Source organism: Pinus tabuliformis, chromosome 7 (assembly GCF_031772625.1).
Source record: "Pinus tabuliformis cultivar Carrire ecotype Pingquan chromosome 7, CPIR1, whole genome shotgun sequence".
Taxonomy (NCBI): domain Eukaryota; kingdom Viridiplantae; phylum Streptophyta; class Pinopsida; order Pinales; family Pinaceae; genus Pinus; species Pinus tabuliformis.
The window spans coordinates 721,301,740-721,315,801 of NC_142293.1; the positions used below are offsets into that span (position 1 = coordinate 721,301,740).

Here is a 14,062-nt window from a genome sequence, read left to right on the forward strand (position 1 = left end):
GTGACGGGAAAGGTAATTTTTGGTTGAGTCATAAAGTCTTGTACTCCATTGAATATATTTAGAAGGTTCAACCTATGCTCAAGGGGAGCATGGTAAGTATGCAGTTTTCATATCAGACCTACAACGATCCTCTCTACAAAGGGGGGGAGAAGCCTTCATTCAATATTGTTCAGCCCCTTTCCCTTGATGTCAAAGCGGGAGAGAGTCTTGGTGTTTAGAGAAGAATTTTGGGATATAAGCTTGGTGTGTTTAGAATTGTTATTTGCAGGTGTTTATAGGGGGAGACAAAACACCAAAGTGGTTTCCATCAAGTCGAAAGGAGGATATTTTTGGAATTTTGGCTAATTTGTTGTCCTTTATAGCAACTTGCTTCATGAATATGTACTTGATGTCAACATTGATAATAATGGAACTAATTCAGAATGGTACAAATGTTGCAGATGATATGGATAGAGAAATGGAAGTTCTGTCACAGATGAATGAAAAAGGTGAAGTTTGAGAAAGTATACATGGATAATATGCAGAAGGGTTGCTTACATACATAGGTCATATAAGTAAAAGTCGCATACAGAATCTGAACCATGTTATTTTGAATACTAAGGGTCAATACCATGGTATTAGCCTATATTAATTAGAGCAACAACGGTTATTTGATCCCGTCAAAGAATACCAAAAACATTACCAAAGGATTTACCTAAGTTATTAGCTAAGGAAAGAACTATATAAAGAGATGGAGACCAAGGTGTAAAGTGTGCAAGTGATGAATTATTCATGTGTAATCTGATCTAGAACAGGGGTGAAGTAGGGAGCAAGGAGAAGAACCAGATTTGAAAGATCTGAAAGTGTGTTGACATATATGTTTGGTTGATTTCCTTGTTGCAAATATCTAAGTTGCTAAAAATGATGGATCTATAAATATCATGATAATGTTATGTAAATGAATTATTCAGAAGTCTGTAGTTTTTACAATAAATGTTACAGAGAGTGATGTTGTGTTTGCAGCGAAAGTTTTCAGATATCTATGCAGGTTTTCTTCTAAATTATCACGTACATATGTGGATCTATCTATGTAGGGTCACATATATATTTTGAGATGTGGTTTTCAACTTGTTCAGATCTGCACGCGGGTGTTATGCATGGTAGTCGCGAACATACACCGATATGTTTCATGAATGTTGCGTATATGTTCTAGGGTTTACAGTACTGTCTAATAATGACATTTGATGGCTGATCTATTTGTTGTTATATGTCTATGATGTCTCTATCTTAATGATATGTGTCTCACAGTGTTGATTAAGTCAAATGTGGAATGGAATATTGATTGGTAATGATTCTACAATGTGATGATCTATGATTGGTTGAGTGATCTATGATCAGTGCAATGATTGATGATTCAATATTCAATATTTTGATATTTGTACGCAGCTGTTATACAGAGGAAGCACGTATATACACGGGTGTGCTTAAGAATAATAGTGTATACATTATGCTGTATGTCTGAATAAGTGATTCAGTTGGTTCAGTGATTGTCTTTCAGATTCAGTATTCAGTTTGGTATTGAGCATAAAAATGGGTGTGGGTCCGGTTTGAAAATATGATGAAAGGTGGCCTACACGTTTGATGTTTTGATTCAGGTGGATCCAGTATGAAATTATATGAAACATGGTCCACATAGGTGTTGAGGGTTGAAACCTTTAGTAAGGGAGTGATATTTCCTTCTAGTGGTAGTTGGTAAACTTGTTCAGGGGGTAGGTTCTCCCTTCTAGTAAGAGCCGTAAATGAGATCAGGGGGGTTTAGCTCACTTCTAGGGGGTGTTGGAGAATGAAAGAAGGTTGTAGCCTTCTCCGGGTGGGTTCCTGCATACTGGTAAGAGTATGTGCTAGTACAATATTGTAAGAATATTTTCTTTATACAATAATAAAGAAGACAAAGATGATGATAGTAGTTATTTTCTCCCACATTGGGTTTCCAACTAAAAATCTCGGTGTTCTCATGTGTTGTTGTGTTGCTTATGTGTGATGGTTTATTCTTCCCTTTAATTGACCCGTAAATTGCCGTGGATATTCCATTGAACAATTCTTCACAATAGATCTGATAATATTATAGTTAAAATCTAATATTCTACATTATTATAGTTTTATTTAATTTCTAGATCTGTATATTTTACTGTAATTAGTGCATGCATGAAAATGGAAATTATGCAGAAAAGTAGAGAACAGAAAAACAATCTCTCACACACACATAAAACACAGAATATTCCCTCTGGGAAACCCTTTCAGGAGAAAATATGGCTGGAAGGTGAGGTCGCTTTGCTCTCTCTCTTTCTGGAAATATGGATGCAGGTACAAATAAGTAATGTCTATGGCCCATGGGCTACTAAATGCACAAATCCTCTCTTTTTTCTTTACCTCCTATCTCTCCTGGATATCTTTTCTCAGCTATAGAACAAAATTCTCTCAAAAGAATGGAATGCCTCTTCCTCCTAGTGGCCTAGTTATAACACAACTTGATAGCCTACTAGTGGTTAGTTTTGACTACATCAACTCTTAACTAGAGTTAAAATATAGACTCTTCTAGATTATTTTACATCATAGTCACGTGGCTAACCCATTTTCCATGAATAATGGGGGTTTTCGCAGCATCCTTCCAAACTATAGGTGTGAAAATAAGAAGGTCAATTTTTGAGTGACATAACTTTTACATATGGGCTCTGATTGGTGCGCTTCTTACACCATTTGAAGGATATCTCTATGTAAAACAACATGAGATAGTTAAATGCTAAAGTGACAAAGTTTTTCCCCCCAAAAAACATCATTTTATGCCTCAAAACCCTCCCAAAAGGTTTTAGACCCCATTTTTCCAAACTAGGTCTCGCTGGTAAAAACGGTCCCATGAGATGATTCCTCCACATTTTCCACTCCAAATGCATAGAAATGGATGAAAACAAATATCATGATCCAATTTGGATCATTACTGCATATTATATGTCTGATCAAATTAATAATTCAATGGTTAAAGATAAATGTCTGATGGAAATTATGAAGAATTAAGTTAATTTAATATATACTGTTTTCTTTCATTGAATTCAAATGCATATGCTAATTGTTTAAATTACAATAGCATATAGAAATCATAATATGAAATGTAAAGTTATTGTGAGGTTAAAATAATGATTCACCCCCTTAGTATTTTTCCCAACATCTTATACTAATCTTAAAGTTCCAATTATATAGCAGTTCATGTAATTAGAGGAATCTATAGTAGGTTGTATCAAGAGACAATACCTCCTCATGCTTCTTCCTTATAGGTACTTGTGTGTAACTTATGTGTTGCCATTTCTTTCTAGGAGATCTTCGTGGATATGGTGGATTTGTTATTGTCTTCATAGGTGAGGAAATAGAATCAAATTTTCTCTGCAGAGTTTGAAATCAATATGTGATTATTCTTACCAGATAGTTGACTGCATAAAAACTATAAAACTCCTGAAATAGTAAATATATACCATTTAAAGAATGTAAAATACATATGTCAAATTTGTGTTGCAATGGAACGAGTACAGACCATACTCAAAGCATGCTAAAACAAAACTATTTAAAAGGCCATGTGCTAATCCTGAGGTGTGGAAGAGACATTGGACTATAAGCAAGTATGGAAAATATTAAGATAACATGAAAAAAAAAGTAAATCCAAAACAAAAGATTTATACTTGATAAAAAAAAGAAAAAAATGAGACAGTTTTTATCGAAAATGAACCAAAAAACATGATATTAGTGTCACGTATCAAAAAGAGAGAGATGGTACTGGGGGGTTGCAACCCTGGTAGGGAAAATATGCTTGATGGTAATGACTTGGAGGATTGATTGCATATTGGTATAACCAACCATCAACAACAAAAGTGCATTTCTATTCAAGGTTAGCTCCATTGTGATACGACTATGTTTATCTAAGAGAGAAATTGCAAGTGAACATCAAATGTAACTGCATAGGAACAAAAATAGTGTAGAAAATTGAAGGATAAGGCTATAGAAATAACCTTTAAAGACATGAAGGGAAAAAAATTTGAAGGAAAAAGTGTGGAATATCTAAAATAATGAAAAAACAGAATGAAAAAGAATGCAAGTGATACTACTAACACAAATATTGCTAGTCAACCCTACCCTTCATTCTTGCATTTTTAAGTGACAAAGAAAAATGATGAATGGCCACACAAAAAAAAAACACAACTACTATTATGGAATATGTTTCCTTTTGTGCAATAAAGGTTTGGATTTCTGTATATTGTCAGATCCAGTCTATTCTTTCTTTTCATTGGGATTTTTTCATTTCATGGAGACATATATTGAGGACAACCCTCTTCCAAGACAAATATATCACACAAGACAAGGTCTTTTATAAATTTTAGGCAACATAGTCCTAGAAAATGCACTACAAAAACTGATGTTGAACATGTAGCAACACTTGTTTCAAGTATTTTTACCCACAAGAATCTTGGAGTTGAGAAGAAATCGTCACATAAAATGGTTAAGAAAAATGAAGAAGCAATAATTTATTTAAGTATGTAAAAGTCAAGCAAGGTTAATATAATATTGGTAAGTTTCAAAATACCCATCCAAACAAGCAGAAAGAATACTATTCGAAACCAAGACAAAACTGAGAGGGAGGTGAATCAGTATTGTATGGGTTTTACCAATAAAAATAAAACTTTCTTTCAATTGTGCAAGAACACTAGGACACCATTAAGTAATTCACCAATTAATTCAAATAAGCATGACATAAAACACTTTCAGTAACACCACAAGGAACAAATAAAATCTTCAAAAATTGATCTTCAATTCATTCACAAGCTAAGCTACAACTTGTTCTTACAATTCTCTGGATACAACTAGCAGGAAGTTACAACTCCTTGATTCATGAACTACAACTGAATGGAGCTACAACCTCAAATATTTACCAGCACCCACTCGAAGGAGCACCAACCCCTAATTTGCAAGCTAAAACTTGCTTGACACTCACTAATTCATCTTTCATCCATTTTCATACTATAACTATGAATGCCTCCTCTACTTTCAAAGTAAAACAATTGTTTCCTTAATCACCAATACCATTAACAATCTCTGATCATTGAATACACAAGCAGCTACACCTCAACTCACTCACAAGAACTTGTTCAATCTGCTTGCTCAAGCCTATTTATAAGGAATTTGCTTTACTAATTTTGGCCTCTTCTCTTTTTTTTTTTATTGCTACATGAATCCTTATTTTTTTCCTTTGCCCTATTTATTTCAATCCTATGAATGTGTTCACCAAGTTATTAGACTTCAATAATCCTTTTTTGTATGTTAAACTGATTTTTTTTGCTTATTTTTAGCATTCTGGCATTTTAACAAGGCTTAGCGATGCTTTTTCCAATTTTAGCTGCAATTAACTTTAGCTTAACTATCACATTGTGCCACTAAATTGTCACATGCTACCAACTTGTTCCATATATAGTCCCAAAGGCTCTACTAATTATTAGTTTATGACTCATCGCATTCATACACATGCCCATTGCATTTTATTATAGGCCCAAAGCCTTTTTAATAAACATTGCTGCTAAAACTGCTAAATAAACTTCTTAGCCCTTTTTAAATTTCAATATAAATGTTGGCAATTCCATGTATTTTTTCCTTTAGCCCATTTCATGCTTACTCTTGTCTATTTTCCACCATGTCACCAAGTGCAGTGACCTCTAGCTAGGCCATTAAGCGCTAAGTCATTTTTATGCCTACGAGAGCTTATTTTCCTTTGTTATAAATTATTGCGCCCTTGGCCTTCCACTGCATGTGCCTTCATGTTGTCAGTAAGGCCACAAATATCTATCCCAATGCTTTAAACTTGCATCTACATAAATATTCTCGGTTGGGCCTTGCGGGCTTAGTTGTGGTGCGAGGTCCTCTCAATGCCTTTGCTCTATGTACCTTTAAACATCGTTGGGCTAGCTCATACCTATGGCATGAGTTGTACCATGGAGTTCACCAGCTACACCAAGAGCCAATAGAAATGCTACCAGGCTGGGTCATCCCTGACACCACCTAGGTCATCCCATAACTAATAAGCCTGCCAGTTTCTTAAGTGTTCTTCTTATTTCTTGTAGGCTCTAACTAGCGGGATGACATCATGATGATGTCACCTATTCCATGTGTCACTCAGAAATAGACAATTCAGGTGCCTAAAAACACAAAACCTTCCTACCATGTGTCCACCTTTGATTAGACCACGTCATGCTAAAATCATCAATCACCATCATTTCCTATGAGCCAATAAAATTCAGCCAAAGAGAGGAGAGAGAAGGGTCTCACGGCCTAGTTTTTTAATGATTTCCCATTATAAAAAATTTAAGGGGCCCCGAATTATTTCTTTATTCTACATAACTTTCCTTCGGGTCATCTCTCCTTTGAAATGCTACCTTGAAATAATTTAGGGTCAACTTTCTAGGCAAGCCTTTGCAGGCCTTCCTATTAATGTGGGGGGGTCCTTCCTGATTCTCTTCCAATTAGTTGTGTTGTGACAGACCATATTTTCCCGCTCTATGTCATCCTGCTCAAACCTTAATGGCTCCTTTATAACTTCACTAGGATGCACCTATTGGGGTGAGTGCATCAACCTTATGTATTCTTGTGGGATCAATCTATGGCCAATAGGAATCCTCTTCGTTGCTTTCTTTCAATCCAAGTTAGCCTAGTTCTCTCTACATACACTCTGCTAACCTTGCCCCTGTGTTTGGCTGGTACGCCAAACTTGGCTATCTGCCAAAAGGTCTCCAAGCCATTTTATCTCTGGTAAACTTTAACTTGGGTCATGCAACTTTGACTGGATCTATCTCTCAAACCAGGAGGCCATTTTCAGACTTTCGTATATGACTGTAAATATTTTTTCAATCTCTTTGCATCCAGGTGGGTTTCATCTTCATTTGAGATAATACGTTGTTGCAGGACTAGCTCCAAAGTATTTGCACCATTCTCATCCATGTTGCTCCTTGATTCTTCTTCTTGTTCCTGGAACTTGATCTCCTGAGGCATCTTTTTTACACCTTTGCCATCAGTTTCCATATGATGCCATCAATGACAACATATTTCCATCATTCCCCACTTTTCCATTTATGGCAACAACAATATCAAACAAAACATCAAGGCATATCAAATATGCTTGTGTCCTTTGGTTGTTTCTCCCCGATTCTTCTTTTGTTTGATCATATAACACCCTCTTCCCACATTTTCCCAAGTTAACCAATCTTCTAGGGTAAACATGTGACAAGAGCCTACTATTATATGATTCAACTCCCCATGTATAGTTAAGGAAGTGGAATCGACACAACATGATTAATCTAACCTTCTACACATGTCACAGAACCTCCAAGAGCCAACTAAACTTTCCAGGTGACCAACCACTGAGGAAAATTAACATTTACTACCCTAGAGCCTCACTCCCTCACATGAAAAGGGCATGCATGTGACTGGGGCCCTACATTCATTATCACAGCAAGGCATGCGAGCGAATGGGGTCTTTTTTAGCTAGTTTTGAGCCTGCAACCCTAGATTTTGTGCCACTTTTTAGGGCCAGGACTTAGGTCACTATCAAAACCTAATGAAACTTATAGAAATGTATATAACATCAAAGAAATGATACTGATGCAAGTACTTGAACAAATACATGACTAGACCCCTACTAGCCATGGCAGACATTTTTTCAAACATGTCACAAATATGCATTCTAGAGGACATAACAATAGATATGAGCATAGGGGTCTCATACTTATCTAAGAATCATTAAGAAGCATTGATGCCTTATCAAATTAGTTGAATTATCATATATTAAGTCATATATTCATTGATCATTCATTTACAAATAAAAGCATGATGAGAGCCATACATCATCACTATCATAAAACATACTCATAAGCAACATATAAACAACAAAAATAACAAGGAAACAATGACCATAAGATCCACATATAAACCAATCAATTTACACATGAAAAATCGAGAATGAACTCATGTTAATGAATGCATGAGCCAACCAGGTTTGGGACTTCCACGAACCACCCAACCATAGATTGGCTGGACCAAATATTTCTTTCAACCAATCACCCCAGTTCCATATTCCAAGCATGAATGTGGGACTTATAACCAGAAATCAACCAGGGCTTCCTGAGGCTACACCGCCTCACCATCATCAATAGAACTAGGCTTTACCAAAATTCACATAGGATCACTACGCCCTAAAAAAGCATGGACGACACTAGATTTCTCCACATACATCGTGAGGAATTTTCCTATATCCTAGTCTCTCAGATTTACCGTAATCCACATAGGATCACTAGGCCCTAACAAAGATCCCACCCTCTATGCTTTACCATATATCTTGAAATTCATCGACCAAGGATTCCTAGGCTTGATCGAGGGCACCCACCTTTAGGCTTTACCATATATCCCACCATACGTCGATCGAGGATTCCTAGGCCCACCGAGGTAACAAAAAATTTGGCTTTACTGCAACCCACAGTCTGGTTCAGGGGTCACTAGGCAAAGGATTTACTATAATCCATAGTATGATTCAGGGATCACTAGGCCATGTGTTCTTTCGTACAGAGACCACCTCATTAAGCTTCAAATCCATCCAATAATCCAGCTCAACAAAAACATGAGAACCCCATCACACCATGGCTATCTAGAAATGGAAAGGCAAGGATAAAGAACATTGTCACACCTGGAAAAACCCATGCCCATGACAGCAAGAGAACTAATCACACACATTCATAACCATGCATGCCAAAACTAGCAAGGAAATCACACATGCAAATTGATACCTATGAATAGTACTGTTGTAGCTGCGTGATCATACTCTTCCTTGCTTGATCCTAGTTTTCCTTTTCCTTCTTTTCTTTTCTTGATCCAATTTTGGAGTGCTCCACGAAAAATCTAAATGTCCAAGAGTGTGTGTGAGAGAGAATAGAGAGAGAACTCCAAAATTAAATTAACAAAAGGTTAAACTAAAAAAATGTACCAACTGATTCTTAGAAGCCTTTTTATAAATGAGACCTCTATTTTCCTCATTTTCCATTATTTTCCTTCATTTTCCTCCTCACCTGTGACCTTTCACCTTCCTTTTCTCCTAATTTTCATTAATTTCATAAATAAAATGCTAATTAATGCCTCATGCCTTTCCAAAGCCTTTTCCAATTTCCTTAGCCCTTAATTAATCTCCGAAATCACAGTTGCTAGGCCATAACTGATTAATTCTTCCCCATATTTTTTAATAGGTCTCGGGTCATCTTTCTACAAGCGAACCCCATTAACTTCTGAAGAATTCTGTCATTTTTTTTCGCCAATAAATATATGCCTTGACATAATTTTCCCACTGCTCCCATATTCGGTCAATCTTGCATTGCCCAATCATTTAAGAGCCTTACAAGTGTCTAATAGTTGAGAATGTGTTTTATATATATATATGAAATAAAGTAGGTTTTAAATGGAAGATAAAGTATATATATTGTTTTAGATTTTAATAATTATTATTATTATTAAAAGAATTGATGGTCAATCTTGCATTGCCCAATCATTTAAGAGCCTTACAAGTGTCTAATAGTTGAGAATGTGTTTATATATATATATATGAAATAAAGTAGATTTTAAATGGAAGATAAAATATATATATTGTTTTAGATTTTTAATATTATTATTATTAAAAAAATTGATGCAAATCTTTTTTAGTGTTAAATTTTTAAAAGAGTATTTATCTTTTTAACCAATCACAAATATTCACAAATATACTCATTTAAGAATCCATGCTACCAACCATTATAATAAACATCAAAATTCATCATATCATTATAATAAACATCAAAATACATCATAACAATAGAAATTTGAACTTGAGTGAGAGGGATAATAACCCTTACACCTAAATAATTGGACCCTTCACAATTTATTTTGAAATTATAATCTTATTTTTAAGCTACTTTTAAATATATTTTCACTTTCATTCTTTATTATTCCTTTCAATTTATTGTCTAGAGTCTCGTCGAATGGGGTGGGAGCAGACGCAACCATCTCGGGGAGTTCTCAAGTTATTCAGAAGGAAAGCTGATCATGTCCATCGGTCACAGTAATCATCGGGGTAATTATTACGAGTATCACAGGGATACCTGTGGATGCACTCATCCCAAACAGTGCTCTGCAAAGGATGGGTTTCTCTCATCACTTCCCACACTGCGCTGTTACACTTGAATCCGGAACCCAGTCCTATCTGCCAAATTCGATCCCCCACCTTAAATCGTTGCTGGGCTTCCATGTAAGCCGCTTCATACCAGATCCCGCTCACAGAAGTGTTACCGAAGCGATGCAGCGCCATGCGAGACGGCTCCAGTTCGTAGTCACTAAGCTGCAACCTCTTCCCGATAGCGTTGATCACACCTCGACCCCCGGGATGAATGCAGAAATGCTGGAAGGCGAGCCCGAAATTAGGAATATAAGGTGTCAAATTCATCTTCAAGGCCTTGATGCATATCATATTGTAGGCGTAGTAGAGCTGCTCCGTTATGGGGAGCACTTTGGGGCCCAAGGTGGCCATGTTCTTCCTCACGGCGCTTCCAGCCACGTCCATGAGTGACGGGCCGAGGAAAGCACCAGAGATCCCCTGGTCGTCTTCCTTTACCATCACGCAGCCGTAGGCGTCATCCACGGCGGCCACGTTCGTCCTGACGGCGTGCAAGAGCCTCATCTTTGCGCGGGCTGCATCGTTGCCTTTGTTCGACAGAAGCAATGCATAGCCACCAACTCTGAAAAGGCAATTGGTGACCATCATGGACTTATTGTTGCCCTCATAATGCCCGTTGGCCGTTATGTTCTCGCTGCCGATTACCAGAGCATAGGAGTCGCTGTAGACCTTGAAAAGGTCCTTCGCCATGTCCACTGCTATGAGGCTGGCGCTGCAACCCATGCCGGAAAGGTTGAAAGTCTTGACGCTCTCTTTCATCTTGTAGCGGTTCACGATCCACGCTGTCAGCGACGGCGCCGGCCCGAAAGTGGAGACGTTGACGATGAGAATGTCGATCTCCCACGGCTTGACGCACGTCTTCCTGAACAGCTCGTCCAGAACAGTCACCATGCACTCCTCCATCTCCACCCGCGCCTCCTCCAAAGTCGCCACCATTTCATTGTTGAAATAGCAGCGGGGAAGGCACGTCTCTTCCCCCAGCCCCGATCGCTGATATATTCTCCACTGAAAATTCGCATTATCTGCATTTATGGGTTCTTGCATCAACGAAAAATATATGCTCAGCTCCGTGTTAACCTGTCGCTCCGCTGGCGGCTTGTAACAAGCGAAGTCCACCAGATAACACTGGTGGCTGGAATATCGTTGGCGAGTGATAAGAAACAGCCCTCCACCAAGCATACAGCACACGGCCAGGAGGATCTCTATCGCCCTTGTTACTGTGACTTCCTTCACGTAGCGAAAGTCCCCAATCCATTGAAGCTCCGCAGAAGTGGCCGCCGCGTTCTCGAACGCCAACCATAAGATTCCCATCACCAAATCAATTTCTATAGAGGCTAGTCGAGCCATGACAGATTTGAAGTGTTTAGCAGGCTATCAGTCTCAGCCTGCTTGACGAGGGCGCAAGGTGGCACGGGCGGTAGAACTCTATAATTTATAATTTATACCGATGCTTTTTTTTTCCCTCTTCTCGTTGAATTTGCTGAAGATGTTTTTTCTGTTTTGATTTTTGTCTTTTCCTTAATTCTGTCCCCAACAAATGTTCATTAATTATAAGTTTTCTTTCAGCAGGTCGGGCCTCACTGTCTTAGAGTTGAATGGATTAAAGTCTACTATGACCGACGAAAGCAGCCAACCTGAAATAGAGATATGACCTACTCCTTCCCTAATCAATTAAAGCCGTCAATCTGAAATAGAAATATGAATTATTATTCAGAATTTGTAATCAATCAAAACCACCAACCTATATAATCAATCAAAACCACCAACCTAATATAAAAATATGAATTGCTCTTTTTCATAATTAATCATTAATCTGAAATAGAAATATAAACTAATTTTCTTAAATTAAAAAATATATATGAACTATTTATCTGATAAACAACAAAACCAAGTGGTGGCAATATGTTTGTTTTTGTTTTAGTGTTTTTTTTTCACATTGTCAATTTCTCATTTTTGTTTATTCTATAAAAAATTAAAATCTAATATTTCAAAAAATTCTAAAAAAATTTATAAAAAATAAAAAAACACTTAATATAATATTTTAATAAAAAAATTAAAAATATATTCATACCAAAATCAAAATTTAACATTATACATAAATTACAATAATAAACATATAAAAATCACTACACAAAATAATGTTGTACTAGTTTATATGTATCTTAACTCCTAATCTACCAAGCATATAAGAGGGGGAGATGTCAGGTGTGTTGATCCACTCGATTGAGGCGGTGATCCATTCAATAATCAAATAAATATTTTATCGTTTTCAATTTTTATTTTTTTATAAGTTGACCAAGTCAAAATATTTACATAACACAATAGAACCAAACAAACAACTTTTATGCTTACCTTTAAATATTTAATTTCTACTTTACAACCCAAGTATGCAAGTTTCTTGATTGAACAAAGATGATGGAAGTTAATAATGTTATGAAGACGAATGTTGTCTCTTGTGTTGGCACTAAATAATTAGAAAGGGATTATCATGTTCCTTGGTAAACTTCATCCTTATCACCTAATACTAATCATATAACATAAAAATAAAATTACAAGGAAGCTAAAATTTTCAGAATAATTTATTACAAAATTACATGGTTAGTAATGGTTATTTATATTATTGAATTAACAATTAGAATATTATATTTTTTCTAATTAGTATACATTAAAATAGTTTCAAATCATAATTCATTAATAAAAATAAATATATATTCTCTCTTTTCTTAAAGTAATTAGTTCTAAACTATAAATATTACTTAATACAAAATTATAAAATACTAATATATGTTTTTTAATATATATATTTTTAATGGAAGGATATAAATATATATCCACCAAAGACCACAGGGTGATAAAAAGGAGGGACAATTATAAAGTAGAATAGTTTAACAAAAGTGACAAAGTGGGCCCCATGTGTGTTGTACTAAATATTGAATTCCGAGCGTGAGACATATATCAGGCGTGTCAGTGATCAGAAAATAGTTGTTCACTAACCTTTGACACAACTAAACGTTGACGTCCCGCCTTTGCGCTCTGTAGCCCTAGTGGTGGCAGTGCGATGAAATCAACATCTTGGAAATCCCAAAGTCTAATGTTTACATTAGAAATCATATATATATATATCATATATATATATATATATATATATAGTATTGTTGCCAAACTAATACTAGAACACAAAAAATACTTCACTTGATAGTTACATAATAAATGGTAATGGAAAAATAAATAAACATAAAATAAAAAGTGTTTGGATCCATTATGAGTTTTTAGATTAATTGGTTTGTATAGTGTTCAATTTTATTAGGATTCATGTTTAAATTTCATAAAGAGGAGTTGAGGGTGACACTTAATTTGTGGGGGTTAAATTATTTTAAGTTGAATGGACTAGGCATAGTACAAGTAGACTATGCTAATCAATCAAAGCCACCAACCGAAAATAGAAATTTGGACTACTCATTCCCATAAATAATAAATGATATTGGAGAATTAGATAAACATAAAGTAAAAAGTGTTTGGATTCATTAGAAGTTGTTAGATTAGTTGGTTTGTATAGGGTTTAGTTTTATTAGTATTTATGTTTAAATTTCATGTCGAGGAGTGAGGGTGACACTTAATTTGTGGGGTTAAATTACTTTAACTTGAATGGAATCGACACAATACAAGTAGAGTCTACTAACTAAAATAGAAATATGAATTACTCCTTCCCATTTACAATCAAAGTCGTCAACCTAAAATAGAAATATGAACTACTCCTTCCCATCAATAATCAAAGTCGCCAACCAAAAATAGAAATATGAACTATTG

At 35.8% G+C, this 14,062-nt stretch overlaps 1 pseudogene; it reads right to left on the reverse strand.

Moving 5' to 3' along the window:
• Positions 1 to 10,083: 10,083 nt before the first annotated feature.
• LOC149249565 (3-ketoacyl-CoA synthase 9 pseudogene) lies at positions 10,084 to 11,602 on the reverse strand (annotated as a pseudogene).
• Between the last annotated feature and the right edge of the window lie 2,460 nt (positions 11,603 to 14,062).